Source organism: Homarus americanus, unplaced genomic scaffold (assembly GCF_018991925.1).
Source record: "Homarus americanus isolate GMGI-L3 unplaced genomic scaffold, GMGI_Hamer_2.0 scaffold2539, whole genome shotgun sequence".
In the NCBI taxonomy this organism is placed as follows: domain Eukaryota; kingdom Metazoa; phylum Arthropoda; class Malacostraca; order Decapoda; family Nephropidae; genus Homarus; species Homarus americanus.
The window spans coordinates 4,595,556-4,611,531 of record NW_024725489.1 but is presented as its reverse complement, the minus strand read 5'-3'; the positions used below and the strand labels follow the sequence as shown (position 1 = coordinate 4,611,531).

Below are 15,976 nucleotides of genomic sequence, written 5' to 3'. Positions count from 1 at the left end.
TTCCTGTCCGACCCCCAAGGGCGTGTGACCCATCACTCACTTATCATCTCAGTGTAAACTTAGTGTTGTAGAAGCTGGACGTACAGTACCATCATTAAATGAATGGAAGGTAATGTCCTACATGGCATCTGCAGTGTTGCCGGGCTACCTACGGCCTCCTGCCTCCTATATTTCAGACGAGCGGTTCTTGGGTATTTCAGTTTTACTCCGAGTGAACAAAACTGGCAAGTACATGGACGAGTAAATAAATTTACACAACTAACAACAGGAGTACTGTGAAGCTCACGACATTATAAGAACCCCAAGGCCACTGGCTGGTGTAGGAGGGCTGACTTTTAGGTGGAGTTTTAAGTTCGCGAACTACACCGGTAATAACGACCAATAGAGTCATGTAGGTCAAGTTTAAGGTTCACATACTGGTCATAACTACAACTGATAGGACTAGTTATAAGACGGCAAAAAAGTGCAATGCTTGTTAAGGCTTGAGTGCCGAGTGAGTGTGTGTTGGGACTTGGGGTTGATCATGGAGGGAGGGGGAGTGAACTAACTGGGGGTGCCGCGCGCAAAGTGCCCAGCTTGAGAGAGTCCTGTAGTAGGCTAGTTGCGACTGGGAGTGAGAGAAGACCCAGGGAACAGGTTTATGTGTGAGCTGCGTCGTGTTGTGAGCGTCAGTGAGCGACCGATACACCTGCTGTGTAGTGGCGCTGCAATAAGCTAATAACGGATAGCCAGTATCCTGTGACGTCACTTCCCTCGTGCATAGCCTCACAGAATTGTTGGTCGAGGTAGTAGAGCCACTTAAACCCTGGTGCAGGACAGTGTGCCATTAGTTGCGCAATGTTCATTTAGTGTTAGACTAGTGGCGTCTGTGTGGTGGTGCTGTGCTGCCAGTGGAGGTGTTGTCCTCTGTGTGTGTGCCTGGGGAGGAAGTTTTGTGTTATACACTCAACAAGTGCATATTGTAGACGGGTGTTTTATTATAGTGCGTCAAGTGAAAGTCCGAGGATCACGTACTTAGTGGAGTACCAGTCAGGATTTTCCCCAAGGTATGTACTAGATGTTTGTGTTGACACAAAGCTATACGTTACTGTCAGTACATTAGGTTAGTATTCCAGCTCGTACTCGTCAGACCTTGGAGAGTTTAACAACCACACTGTCAACAGCATCGTTATAAATACGTGACCATTGACCTTTAGCCTCATGTTGGTAGACAAGGGTAAACTTAGTAAGTCACCATACAGCGTTGTTTACAACTACGGGAGAAAACCTGGCTGCCATAGTGATGGTCAGGTGGATAATAAACCGGTGATAATACAGTAACTGTCAACCAGCAACAGCCTTCACTGGCCCAGCCACTGTGGGATAATCTCCCGCGCTCTTGGGTGGAAGCTCCCACCCGTATTCAACAGACTTTCGACTATCTGGAATTTTTCCTCGGTTTCCTTCCTTCATGCAAGTGATTTGGACAGGATTTTTCCTGGTAGGGTTCTTGTCTAGAGCAGCGTTACCAAGAAGTGCATATAGCTCAAGTTGTCCGTGTAAATGATCTTGGGCCAAGAATATGCGGCTCATATAAGAGGGGCCGCCTTCAGCGCCTACGTCGTCGTGAAGCTGAGTGAACGGCACCACCACCACCAGCTGTTATCCATAATTCCCCATCAACATTTTTCACTGGCTGGGAGGAATAACTGCGTCTCTCATCATCCTGCCCCAAATTCCTCATTCAAATAGAAACCTCTTGTCCCGGGCAGTGAAGTGAGGCTCGCGTTTACCTCACTTCTCATTGTACGACTGAACACCCCTCTTTGGTTATTTGTTTGTAAGGTGGCATAATCCCGGATGAGATTAATCCACCACGACTATAAGTTGGCGGCGACAGGAAACGGGTTTTGGGAAGAGATAGGCAATAAAACAGTCAATGAGAGAGAGAGGAGCGGCGGCACTTGCTCTATGACCCTTGAGTAACGAAACAAGTTAACCAACACTCAGGTCCCGCACCTCCAGAGCACTGGAATTATGGATAAATGTTACACAGTAGTGGGTGAAGGCAACAAGAGTTTGTCCCTATAAGTCGGGTTCTTGTCCTCCGATGGTTGGGTACAGGTCAGCCAGCCACCCAACCCCGCGGGGCCTGGGGGCTGAGGTGTGGCAGCTACTAGTAAACTTAGTGTTTGACCAAGGCCGGGTTGTAGTTATATGTCGGGATAACATCAGTGTACCGGGTCATGCAGGTTGCCTCGTGTGATATTTCATTCAGTATTCCTGGTGTTTATTTATCTTTCTTTTGTCTGTCTCTCTTCAGGTTCAGTTTAGAATCACCTGATAATTATACACCTGAACGTTACCTGGGAGGGGTTTAGATAAGGTTAGGTTAAACTAAATTAGATTACAGCTAGGGTCTTTAATCATAACGTGAACAAAATTGGGGGTGCCTAATCTTCAGGTGAGGGTGAGGTAAGGTGTGGAGAGGGTGAGGTAAGGTGTGGAGAGGGTGAGGTAAGGTGTGGAGAGGGTGAGGTAAGGTGTGGGGAGGGTGAGGCAAGGCAAGGTGTGGAGAGGGTGAGGCAAGGTGTGGAGAGGGTGAGGTAAGGTGTGGAGAGGGTGAGGTAAGGTGTGGAGAGGGTGAGGCAAGGCAAGGTGTGGAGAGGGTGAGCTAAGGTGTGGAGAGGGTGAAGCAAGGTGTGGAGAGGGTGAGTTAAGGTGTGGAGAGGGTGAGGTAAGGTGTGGAGAGGGTGAGGCAAGGTGTGGAGAAGGTGAGGCAAGGTGTGGAGAGGGTGAGGCAAGGTGTTATTTACGCTGTCGTCTGAGAGTGCTATAACTGTTTCTTAATAGTTCTGTATTAAGGTTTGATACATTTTGTTATGCTTGTTGCCCCGGATTTACTCTTGTGTGTAGGTGAGGTAAGATTGCTTTCATTTATGTTATGTATAATTCATGGTATATCCAGCCTGTATATCAGTGAATACAGATGGAGTATATATATTTCAAAGGGTGGTCAGGTTTGTTTAGGGAATTTAAGACTTATATACAGGGGTTTTAGGGTTCAATGAAGCCCCGTGGTGAAACTGAACCACTGGAATGAGTTGTTTCATCTCGTTAAGGCTCGATGCTGTTTCATGTAAGGAGGGAACGCGAACTGTTTACCCCCAACTGTACTTATCTCTCAGGGATTTTCGGGCAGGGTAAAGGATTTCATAATCATATAAAAAAAGGGATTTCAGGGTTTGTTGATGAGATTTTGTACTTTAACCTAGACAAAATACAAAGAAATACAGTAGTTAACATCCACTTGTAAAACAACCTGTCCTCATACTACTACCTCCTTCAACAACCCCGAGTGATCAAAACAACTCTGTGGGGCTACAGGTTAGAAATATCACCAGTTAGTGTTAGCAGGGTAGTGGAACGTGCTGATACCCGAGCTGACAGGATCTCCTCCGATTATAGTAATTATATCTGCACTAGGATCTCTAAGTCTCTTTTTCATGTTGTTGTGTCAGTGTGAGGAGTGAAGGTTTATACTGTGTTTACTGCGACCTCTGTTGGGCGTGTGAGGGAGGGTGCTAGAGTGTAGGAGAAAATGGCACAGGAAAAAATGCAATAGGAAATATATGGCACCGGAAAAAAAAGGCTTAATCACCAGACTAGGAAAAAAGAGCACATTCATTTTTTTTTTACAAGTTTTCGCCAAAATTGTATGAAGTTTGTTACTGAAGCCTACTTAAGGTTATATCAACGTCATAACATATAACATTTATTACCTTTAACTGAAATATTGTACGGTATTTAAAAAAAAATAATTACAGAAGCTTTTAGAGACAATATATTGGACCTAGTATTAATAAATAAAGAAAATATTCTCATTGATTTTGCCGCTTAGAGCGACTAGTTTATTGTGCATCCCACACTCATCCTGTGAGTGGTAGCGCAAAAGGATTACAGAGTAGAGTTTACAAAGGGTCATAATAATTAACCCCCGTTGTCAGGATATTATGGCACTGAATGTTACGCAGTAGTTCAAATACATTATTTGTTTAGTTCTATACATAAAGGGTAACTTATTCACAAATGCGTGAGTACAAGCGTGTGAGGCAGTATGTCTGGCCGCACACTTTGTTATTGACATTTGCGTGAGAAGTATTCAAGCACATTGTGTGTTTGGTTCTATACATGAGAACTGATATAGTTATTAAGTGCAAAAAAGTGGATGCAATCTTAATATGTCGGCTATCTTGCCATTAGAAATAAAGTGTTGTGCCATTTCACACACAGTGTGCTTGGACCTGTCCCTAAAAGGTTCTATCTTCACACAGTCGAGGACGTAGTGTTCAAGTGTGTGGCCATATGTATGGCCACACACTTTACATTTAGTCTTGTTCACATCTGCTTGAGGAACATACTGCCAAAGGTACTTATATCCTAACCTTAGTCTAGCGGTTACAACATCTTGTAATCTAGTGATCTTGTTACTTGCTCCATATGCATGTTTCACTTGATATATCTCATCATGGTAAACTATGGGTCGACTAGTGCCTGTTTGCACTTGTCTACTTGCGTCAAATTCATCAATAAGTTCTTTCCTAATTACAGTTTTAAGGGTTCTTTTTGACAGACCCAAATTGTATTCAACAGTGTCTTTGTTAGACGCGAGTTTGGCGAGGGCATCAACTCTGTCATGTTTTATGAGGCCTATGTGAGAGGGGATCCACAACAGTTTGACCCTGACACCCCGGTCAACAAGGCACGCATATTTGTGTCTGGCTTCAGAACAAGAGCGTGACAACCTGAGTCGAGGGTGCCAAGGGCAAGTAATGAGGATAGAGAGTCAGTGATGATGAGACTGTCAGTAACAGTGGTTTCAATGAATTTAATAGCTGTGAGTATGGCAACTAATTCAGTTTGTAGAGTGGATGCCCAGTTGTTAATGCTAACTCCTTTCTCAATTATATTACCGTCAGGTTGAGTCACAACAATAGCACTTCCAGCCCTCCCACAGGAGGTGTTAAGAGATCCATCAGTGTAGATGGTCTGTGTGATATTATCATCAGTCTGTAGAGTGTGTATGTGTTCAAGAGCTCTCAATTTGGCAGTGTGTTGGAGATAAATGCTTTGTATAATTATTTTTTTTTGGCGGATACGTCGGTATTGTGATATCGAAGGGAACTGTCCGCCAGGGTGGCAGGAAGCGCTTTTGTCTCAACTTTGTACAGGTAGTCTAGTCCAAACATCTTCATATGTGTAGCTGTAGTTTGGATCCATTTAGACTCAGTAGTCCCATGGTTCATACATTCTAGCAATTTTAAGGAAACAATGTTATCAGGATCACCACGCAGAAGCCTCAGGGCTATCGTGAGGTTGACTTCAATTGTTCTATCTTTGACACTGGGTATACCTAGTTCTTTCCTCATATCAAGTACTTTAGTGCTCATGGGACATCCTAGGATAATTCTGAGGGCTTTATTTTGAATTTTTTCGAGTTTGTCAACGCCTTTCCTGTCACGAAGGACCAGGGCTGGTGCATGGTAATCTATCAGAGATCTTATATAGCCTAGGTACATTGTTTTAACAATTCTAATATTAGCACCATAATGTGAGCTACACTTCTAAGGTCTCAGTCTGTCAGTACATTGGCGGGTGAGCTGTTGTATGGCAGGTAGGGTACAAGGGACGGAAACACCAAGATGTTATAAAAAAAAACCCAGTCAATAGTGTGTTACCTATCTTGAACTTGGCGGGGCCGCGTTTGCGGTGACCAGCTTGTTTGTTGAACATCTTAGTTTTCTCAGTGGAGATAATAAGACCGAGGTGTTCACAGGCTGCGTATACATGGTTCAGGGTGGTTTGCATTTCACGATGAGTTTTAGTATGTATACGAATATCATCAGCATAGCTGATTAAGATATTGCTGGGGTTGTCTGGTATTATATTTAATAATGCATTCATAAGAACATTGAACAAAGTGGGGCTAAGTACTCCACCTTGAGGGGTACCAACTTGCATATCTTTACATTCACTTTTGTAACCCTGAAACAGTGCAGCAGCCCTTCTGTTGGTTAGGTAACCACTTATCCAGTGTAACAGCCTACCTCCTATATCCGCCAGTCACTATAATCTAGACTGGGTTATAACCGCCAACCAGTCACTATAATCAAGATTGGGATATAACCGCCAACCAGTCACTATAATCAAGATTGGGATATAACCGCCAACCAGTCACTATAATCAAGATTGGGATATAACCCCCAACCAGTCACTATAATCATGATTGGGATATAACCCCCAACCAGTCACTATAATCATGATTGGGATATAACCGCCAACCAGTCACTATAATCAAGATTGGGATATAACCCCCAACCAGTCACTATAATCATGATTGGGATATAACCGCCAACCAGTCACTATAATCAAGATTGGGATATAACCGCCAACCAGTCACTATAATCAAGATTGGGATATAACCGCCAACCAGTCAATATAATCATGATTGGGATATAACCGCCAACCAGTCACTATAATCAAGATTGGGATATAACCGCCAACCAGTCACTATAATCATGATTGGGATATAACCGCCAACCAGTCACTATAATCATGATTGGGATATAACCGCCAACCAGTCACTATAATCATGATTGGGATATAACCGCCAACCAGTCACTATAATCTAAACTGGGAGATTACAGCCAAACAGTTACTAAGAACATGAGCATGGAGGAAGCTGCAGCGGGCCTATTGACCCATACTGGACAGTCCCATTTACACCCAACCCCTATCGCTCATATATCCATCCAACCTATGTTTGAAGCTATCCAGCGTGTTCCACTTAATGATGATGTTTGGTGACTTGTTCCACTCATCCACTCCTCAATTTCCAGACCAGTGTTTACCTATCTCGCCCCTAAATCTATATGTATCTATTTTTAAACCATTGTTACGAGTTCGCTCCTGGTTGGATAGTTTGAGTTCCTTTGTTATATCCCCTTTGTTTAGCCCTGCCTTCCATTTATACACCTCGATCATATCGCCCCTCACTCGACGTCTCTCGAGGGAGTGCAAATTAAGAATCTTTAACACGTCTCTATACTCAAGGTTCCTAATGCCCGGGATTAGTCTTGTCATTCTCCTCTGGATTCTTTCCAAGGATTCTATATCCATTCTGTAATACGGTGACCAGAACTGAACTGTGTAATCCAAGTGAAGTCTCACAAGTGCAAGATATAGTTTTAGGATGACCTCGCTAGTCTTGTAACTAACACTCCTTTGTATGAACCCAAGTACTTTATTAGCCTTGTTTCGAGCAAATACACATTGTTTACTTGGCTTAAGATCCCTACTTATCATTACTCCTAAATCTTTCTCACAGTCGGATTTTTCTATAACATCGTTGTTCATCTGATATCTGGTTTCCCTGTTTACATCTCCTATACTGAGTACTTTACATTTGTCCACATTAAATTTCATCTGACATTTTTCAGACCATTCGAAAACTTTGTTTAGATCTTTCTGTAGTTTTGCTGCAACATTCGTTGGAAATCTTAAATAATAATATGCAATGTGACATTTTTTATTTTGTTATTCATTTACGTACGAGTTTTCACAAACATAAGAACATAAGAAAATACGGAGTCTGCAATATGCCGGTTGGCCTGTGCATGGCAGCTCCTGTCGAGAGTTACTACCACTCTCTAGCGTCCATGAATCTGTCTAGCCTCCTTTTAAAACTGCCCAGCATTCCAACACTTACTACAAAGTGACTGGTTGGCCGTTATATTCCAATCATGATTATAGTGACTGGTTGGCGGTTATATCCCAATCTAGATTATAGTGACTGGTTGGCGGTTATATCCCAATCTTGATTATTGTGACTGGTTGGCGGTTATATCCCAATCATGATTATAGTGACTGGTTGGCGTGTTTCACTGTGAAGAATCATCAGGTCTGGTCCGTCATGGTACTGGAGGAGACAGGTGTGGAGTGGTGTGGTCTGTCATGGTACTGGAGGAGACAGGTGTGGAGTGGTGTGGTCTGTCATGGTACTGGAGGAGACAGGTGTGGGTGGTGTGGTCTGTCATGGTACTGGAGAGACAGGTGTGGAGTGGTGTGGTCTGTCATGGTACTGGAGGAGACAGGTGTGGAGTGGTGTGGTCTGTCATGGTACTGGAGGAGACAGGAGTGGTCTGGTCCGTCATGGTACTGGAGGAGACAGGTGTGGAGTGGTGTGGTCCGTCATGGTACTGGAGGAGACAGGTGTGGAGTGGTCTGGTCCGTCATGGTACTGGAGGAGACAGGTGTGGAGTGGTCTGGTCCGTCATGGTACTGGAGGAGACAGGTGTGGTCTGGTGTGGTCGACATAAGGGAGATCACATGACAGCAATATTTCCTTGTCTCTACACATACGATCTGCCGTGGTTGGTCTTTGTGACGTTCTTAATTTATTTTCATTATTTAATCTTCATCTCAGCTGTAGATATATTGTTTGTTCTCGTTGTGTTCGGTGTTTATAAAGTCCAATTTTGTTTTTTGTGTAGAAATACTCGTGATGTCTTTGTTAGTGGCCGCAAGAGGATGTTACTCACCCAAAACATCAGTGTGTGTATGTCATCGTTTTTCTCAACGTGATATTTATTCTTTATAATGTTCGCTGTTGTTATATTCTCATACTTACAGAAATTACAGATGAAGGAGATGTTTTCTTTAGTCCCCGTACTGTTACAGCGAACATGGTGAAGAATACAGTTTAGTGAAGAGAACGAGTGTTTATACTGAAATGTGGATTTGTAATTTAAAGGTTTCTGTAAACAAATAAAAAGCACTTTGTGAACACCCGTTTATGTGGTGTGTTAATATCGGGTGTGTAAAGTTTTTCGGTGTCGTCTGTCACATTCACCCAGCTACACCTGGTTAACACCATGTAGTTACAGTTGGTGTAGTTGTAGGTCACGTGACCTAACCTAACTTAACTTAACCTAGCTTAACCTAATCTGATATATTATTAAGACTACAGCATACTGGGTACACAAGGAGACTGTCCTCCATCGACTCAACTTCCTCGTATATAAAGTTGGGTATTTACAGCTGGGTACATTAGGTAGGGGAAGGGGGGGGGGGTGGGGATGCAAACCTGCCACCCGAAGGACAAGAGGCAAGGACTGTACCCGCTCGGCCGCCGCGCTGCTTTAAGCGATTATTGTCCTGCGTACTATATAAAATTCCCAGCACTCCCTGTTCTTCCTGTAGTGGGCGGAAACACACAGTCAGTGGCAGACGCTGTGGGTCAGTGCTCTTCAATTTTCGTGCATGACCCTGACGCCTCTAAGGATGATATTCCTGCAAACTATTAACGCCTGAGCCTTTGTATCTCTTCCTGTAGTGGACGGAAACACAAATTAACATGGACGGCGGCGACTATCTGAGCTTCCCCACGGACGATAACACTGCGAATTACATTGTCTAGTATATATGAATTACATTTTGTATTTTCTCCATAGTAATAATGACTCATGGTTGTGATGCTTTGTGAGAGAGACTGTACTGTAGAGAGACTCCGGACCGGGAAAGTGGGTGGTGGTGGCGGCGGGAGAGTGTGAGTCACTTGTGGGAGGCGGCGGGTATTTTCCTGGAAGTTATTCTACTTAATGTGGTAATGACGACAACGATAGTTAGGAGAAAACAGTGAACATAGACCCCCACCACTCTCTTAACCTGACTTAACCCAAGTAAGCTAACCTAACACTCACCACTCAACCCAACTTAACCTAACACTCGCCACTCAACCCAACTTAACCTAACCCTCACCACTCAACCCAACTTAACCCTCACCACTCAACCAAACCTAAATAACGTAATCCTCACCTCTTTCAACCTAATTTCACGTCATATAAGGCCTTTCAAGCTTATTCAATACCCTAACCTAACCAGACCTAACCTAACCTAGTCTAACCTAACCAGACCTAATAACCTTATTTAACCAAACTTAACCAACCTAAGACAGCCAATTGAATGTAACCCAATTGAACATTACCTTAAATAACCTGATCTAATCTTTACCACTTAACCCTAATGATTGTACAGTTAGAGTGGGTCGTGTGGTCTATGGTCAGTATACGAACGCACAAACAGGCGTCTACGGGCTAACGAGTTTGTTGACACGTGTTTGTTATTATTCTGGTATCTCTTGTTTGTGACGTCAACTGTTCCGGGAATATTTGGTCATAAACACTTGATTGTATTTGATGGATCGTGTGTGTATGTGTGTGTGTGTGTGTGTGTGTGTGTGTGTGTGTGTGTGTGTGTGTGTGTGTGTGCGTGTGTGTGCGTGTGCGTTCCCTTCCTCCTGGTGAGATATACACACACCCCCCCCCTCCCCCATTTGGACACTCGACAGTAAACTGAGTGTAGTACTGTACCATATACACTACTGTATACTTATCAGATACGCTTGTCGATGGCACAATAAGCCTTGGGTGGACAAAACAGCCTGCCATGGAAGTGTTGCAATCTATACTAAGTTGTTCCAGGCAAAGTATCATACCAGGGAAAAAAAGTCTTTCAAGTATGGGAAAAAAAAAATACTAATCTTGTTATATAAATTTACTGGTATATTTATTTATTCTCCTCACTCTGTGTCATAGGATGGAAAACAAAAAATGTTAGTCGTAAGTAAATGAAGTTTGTTTATTCTTATCCATCTGCGTCATTGTATCATCCGGTGGGAGAGGGTCGGTCACGTCTCTCTAGTCTTGTGCTGTATGTGATTGAAGGAAAGGCTCTTGTTGTGTTTTAATGGGCTCGAGGTATATGACGCCCAATATACGATATGGCAATGTCTCCGTCGTGAAGAAGAAGAATGAACACTACAGATAGGTGAAGTAGAGAGGAAATAGAGGGTATAAGAATGTAGGAAAAAATTACTAGGAAAAATTGTAGCGGGAAAAAAATTTAGTGTATAATTAAGGCAGCCTTAACCATGCATCACACCATACGAGGCAGCCTTAACCATGCATCACACCATACGAGGCAGCCTTAACCATGCATCACACCATACGAGGCAGCCTTAACCATGCATCACACCATGCGAGGCAGCCTTAACCATACATCACACCAAACGAGGCAGCCTTAACCATGCATCACACCATACGAGGCAGCCTTAACCATACATCACACCAAACGAGGCAGCCTTAACCATGCATCACACCATACGAGGCAGCCTTAACCATGCACCACACCATACGAGGCAGCCTTAACCATACATCACACCATACGAGGCAGCCTTAACCATGCACCACACACCATACGAGGCAGCCTTAACCATGCACCACACAATACGGGCAGCCTTAACCATACACCACACCATACGAGGGCAGCCTTAACCATCATCACACCATACAGCAGCCTTAACCAACCACATCACACCATGCGGGGCAGCCTTAACCATACACCACCACCATGCAGAGGCAGCCTTAACCATACACCACACCATACAGGCAGCTTTAACCATACACCCACCATACAGGCAGCCTTAACCATGCATCACACCATACGAGGCAGCCTAACCATGCACCACACCATACAGGGGCCTTAACCATACACACACCACACCATGCAGAGCCAGCCTGTAACCATGCATCACCATACAGGCAGCCTTAACCATGCACCACACCATACGAGGCAGCCTTAACCATACATCACACCATGCAGGGCAGCCGCCATACACCACACCATGCAGAGGCAGCCTTAAGCCATACACCACACCATACAGAGCAGCTTTTAACCATACACCACACCATACGAGGCAGCTTTAACCATACACCACACCATACACAGGGGCAGCCTTAACCATGCATCACCATACAGGCAGCCTTAACCGCACACCACCATACGGGCAGCCTTAACCATACACCACACCATGCGAGGCAGCCTTAACCATACATCACACCATGCGAGGCAGCCTTAACCATACACCACACACCATACAGGCAGCCTGCAAACCATACACCACACCATACGAGGCAGCCTTAACCATGCATCACACCATACGAGGCAGCCTTAACCATACACCACACCATACGAGGCAGCCTTAACCATACACCACACCATACGAGGCAGCCTTAACCATGCATCACACCACACGAGGCAGCCTTAACCATACACCACACCATACGAGGCAGCCTTAACCATGCATCACACCATACGAGGCAGCCTTAACCATACACCACACCATACGAGTCGAGTCAGAAATACAGTCATAATGTTTCATAATAGTTTTTCAATATTATCCCTCAAAATTTTACTTTACCTGTCAATATTATGTTTCAAATCAAATACAAACCTTCCCAATGACACATCTGTAATTGTGTCCAGTTTCTTTACAGATATTCCTGTATATTAACCAACTTCTTGCAGTTTTACAGTGTCATTCTGAAGAAACGGTAGAATTTGTCTGGTTGATTTAGCAAGTCTGGACACAAATGACTAAAAACACCAAAATCTGGTGTTTTGGTGTTCAGTTTCTGCACCCATACTAGGTTCCTCTTCCTCCTACCCCGCCGAAAGCACAACAGCATTACATAAGCTGTGAAAGAATGTGTATTTATACCACTTGATACCTGACAGGATACTGACAAACATGACTCTTTCTGTGTGAACGAAAACGAATCAAATGACTCTGATGACTTGACTCATTTGGTGTGAACGCAGCCTTAGAGACGTGAGGGTTAGGTTAGATCAGTGTTTCTCAAAAATTTTCACTCCATTCCCCCCCATAAGGAACTCTCAACATCCTCGTGGGCCCCCTTCAGTTCTCTCCCCAGCCCCTCACAAATATTGATGAAAGTAAACTGTTTTGTTTCTCATCCTTTATTTTAATGTTTACAATCATCAAACAGAATGCATATTTTGTTAACAGTTCAATGGGATGGATGACACCAGACAGTACAGCACCAGACAGTACAGCACCAGACCACACAGCACCAGACAGTACAGCACCAGACCACACAGCACCAGACAGTACAGCACCAGACCACACAGCACCAGACCACACAGCACCAGACCACACAGCACCAGACAGTACAGCACCAGACCACACAGCACCAGACCACACTGCACCAGACCACACACCCCGGTATCCAGGTATTACCCATTATGAAAACAGATAAAACTCGTTTCTCGTAATTCCGACATTATTCTTATCTGACGACTTTTCCGTTGTAGATGTCTGGTTGCATAGTTACCAATGGGTTCCACTTACCTTCTTTGTCTCCCCAGTTCCAGAATATTAAACCGTAATGTATTTTGTTTTTTACCACGATCACATCTTTCCTTGTAATCTTAACTCTCCAAGAAATCATGACAAATGGTTACGTAGTTCTTCTGTTGAGAGATATCACGTCGTTTCATAACTGACTCCTAGTGAAGGTTAATGAGACGACACGGACATCCCCTGGTTTGTAGTGATGGTAGGATACAGTAACAAGATTCACGACCGGTTCTGGGAAATTTTTTTTGATCTAATCTCAGTACAGGTGAAATTGATATTGGCATTGAAACAGTTTATTTAGCCAGAAAAAGGCAGATACAGAGTGGATAATAATAGTAATATTAACATGGCATACAAATTATACGTTCAGTAAAAAACAGTCTCTCTCGTGATGTTGTAATGATAAATATATTGGCGATTTGAATTGAGATATGACCAGATATACACATAGGCTATTAGTGAATTCCGGGTACCTCGTAAAGTGTCTTAAGCTCGGTGTAAAGGCGATGAGAAATATGGAATCGGCCTCATTGATGATAATTACACGATTAAATAATTATAATTTTCAAAGTAGATACAGAAATGAGTCAATAATCACTGAACTAGTTAATTTATGATAATTTCGGACACTCAATGGATACAAGGATTGTTGATAATCACCGAATCAACTAATTCATGATGATTTCGAACACAAACTACAAACAGGGTCGTTATTACGTCAGACGTGTACAGTCAGGATCACTAGTTCCTTCACACTCCTATTCGAGACTGTGTCAAACCAAAATGAGCTACAACAGCGACATCTATGGGTAGAGAAGCAGTTCGGAGACTCGGTTCCCACTGTTCGTAGTCTCGGGCGCGTCCGGGGAATTTTGTTCTTGATTATCCCAACGCACACACACTGGTAAAGTTTGTTTTTTGTCTTTTAGATTTCATATAAAGTGGTAAAGATTAAACAGATATTAATATTTTTGTCTGAGTCGTGTTTTGTTTTCTTGTGAAGTGATAAGGGTAATAAATATTTTTTGTCCGGTTTTTATTATTTAATCACGGTTATCTGTGTGAATATTCTTCGCAAGTGAAAATGTAACGACGCACTTAACTTGTTGACTTAATCTGAAGTACACAACCGACTTCAACAAAAAACTTTAATCACTTCCGTTAAGACCAGTTAAGGTACCGAATCATTAATTAAGAAGATCTTGTAACTCATTTTCTTTTTAGTGTTTAAGTGAACGTATTAGTCAAGTTAGGTTAGGTTAGGATAGTTTAACCCTTTCACAGCGGGAGGTTGGTTACCCTAAGCTGAATAAAATCGTCTGACTGTAGCCAGAATATAAAATGACAAGTGTGTGACGCGCGGTGAAAGGATTAAGTGAACCTATGAGTTAAGGTTGAGTCTCTCGGTGAATTGTGTGTGGTATTTTGGGATGTATTGACGTCTCTGTTGTGTGGAGACTCGGTCATTCCTGGTCAGTGTGGCTCTGTGTCGTTAAGAATAATGTTGAAAGATCCCTGAATATTGTCATGAGTGTTCGTTGCCACTTGTATCCGAGGAAGCCAAGCTGTTGAACGAGTAAATCTTCCAACACATTTTACTCTGGAACACTTACGGAAGGTGACACACGGGCAAAATCCCACTATGGCATTTCCTGCAAGACTGAACTCCCCAACAGTGTTAAAATCAAGGAAATTCTGCCTACTTAGGTTTAGCTGTAAGAGCGGCCAAGGCGAGCACCACGTGGACAGCCTCTCTAACCAGAAGAATGTTCCTAGTATGACCCGTGCGAGGTGACCCCCGCACATGTTCGGCTCTTCTCAAGGATAAAGGCGCCAAAATCATTTTACCCAAATCTGTGGTCCTCTCCCACGACTATCCTCTCCTCTGGTTACATCACTGACGATACTGAATCAGAATCACACAGTTTACCGAGATAAGAGTATAAATACGGATTAAATATATAAGTACGGTAATACTCCTCTCGTGATCGTGAGGCACTGTTGATGTAACGCCGACTTGACTATAGGAATATACTAGAATGAGAGATTTCACATAAAAGTATCACCGTGTAGACTAAAGGTACAGTACATTAATCTCCACGTTATGGCAGTGGGTGAAGGCAGTGTCTCAACCGAGTATAGATGTTTATAGATGTATCCTCCGTTCTTTCTTTCAATATACACACTTGTAGGGTGACGTCAAGCCAGTTTCAGACCTTGATTGTGTGGTGATGGCATGAATGTAATTGATAAATTGTGCGTTCCATCAGCGCCGTCAAGGATGAGCTTGGCCATGAAAACGTTGTTACTTATTCTACTTGTTTCTGTGGTTCACTGTTGGTGTCTGTCTACCAGGGTCTTCGTTCCCTACCCCCTCCCACCCCCACCACCATCATTTCACTCTATTTACATCGTATTATTGTTTACGGCCGCTATGTTTATACAGTACGTTAAAAACTCAAGTCTCGCGCATTATACAGTCTTGCTTAACGTTGTTCTTCATTATCGTTCGCAGAAACCATAAAACAGTGACCTCAGTCCGTGTGTGTGTGTGTGTTTAATTGGTCGCCTTTCCGTGTTCTGCAGGAAGACATTAAGGGCTAGTGTTCTGCAGGAAGGCCTTAAGGGCTAGTGTTCTGCAGGAAGGCCTTAAGGGCTAGTGTTCTGCAGGAAGGCCTTAAGGGCTAGTGTTCTGCAGGAAGGCCTTAAGGGCTAGTG

General features: G+C 43.4%; 1 protein-coding gene across 4 annotated transcripts in view; it reads left to right on the top strand.

Moving 5' to 3' along the window:
• The first annotated feature begins 580 nt into the window (after positions 1–580).
• Positions 581–15,976, top strand: part of LOC121865027 (Friend leukemia integration 1 transcription factor-like) — a 213,235-nt gene continuing 197,839 nt past the window's right edge. For all 4 annotated transcript variants that reach the window (XM_042364344.1, XM_042364345.1, XM_042364340.1 and 1 more), the window contains exon 1: positions 581–1,046. The gene's annotated coding sequence lies outside the window, so the exon portion shown is untranslated. The remainder of the gene's footprint in view (positions 1,047–15,976) is intronic.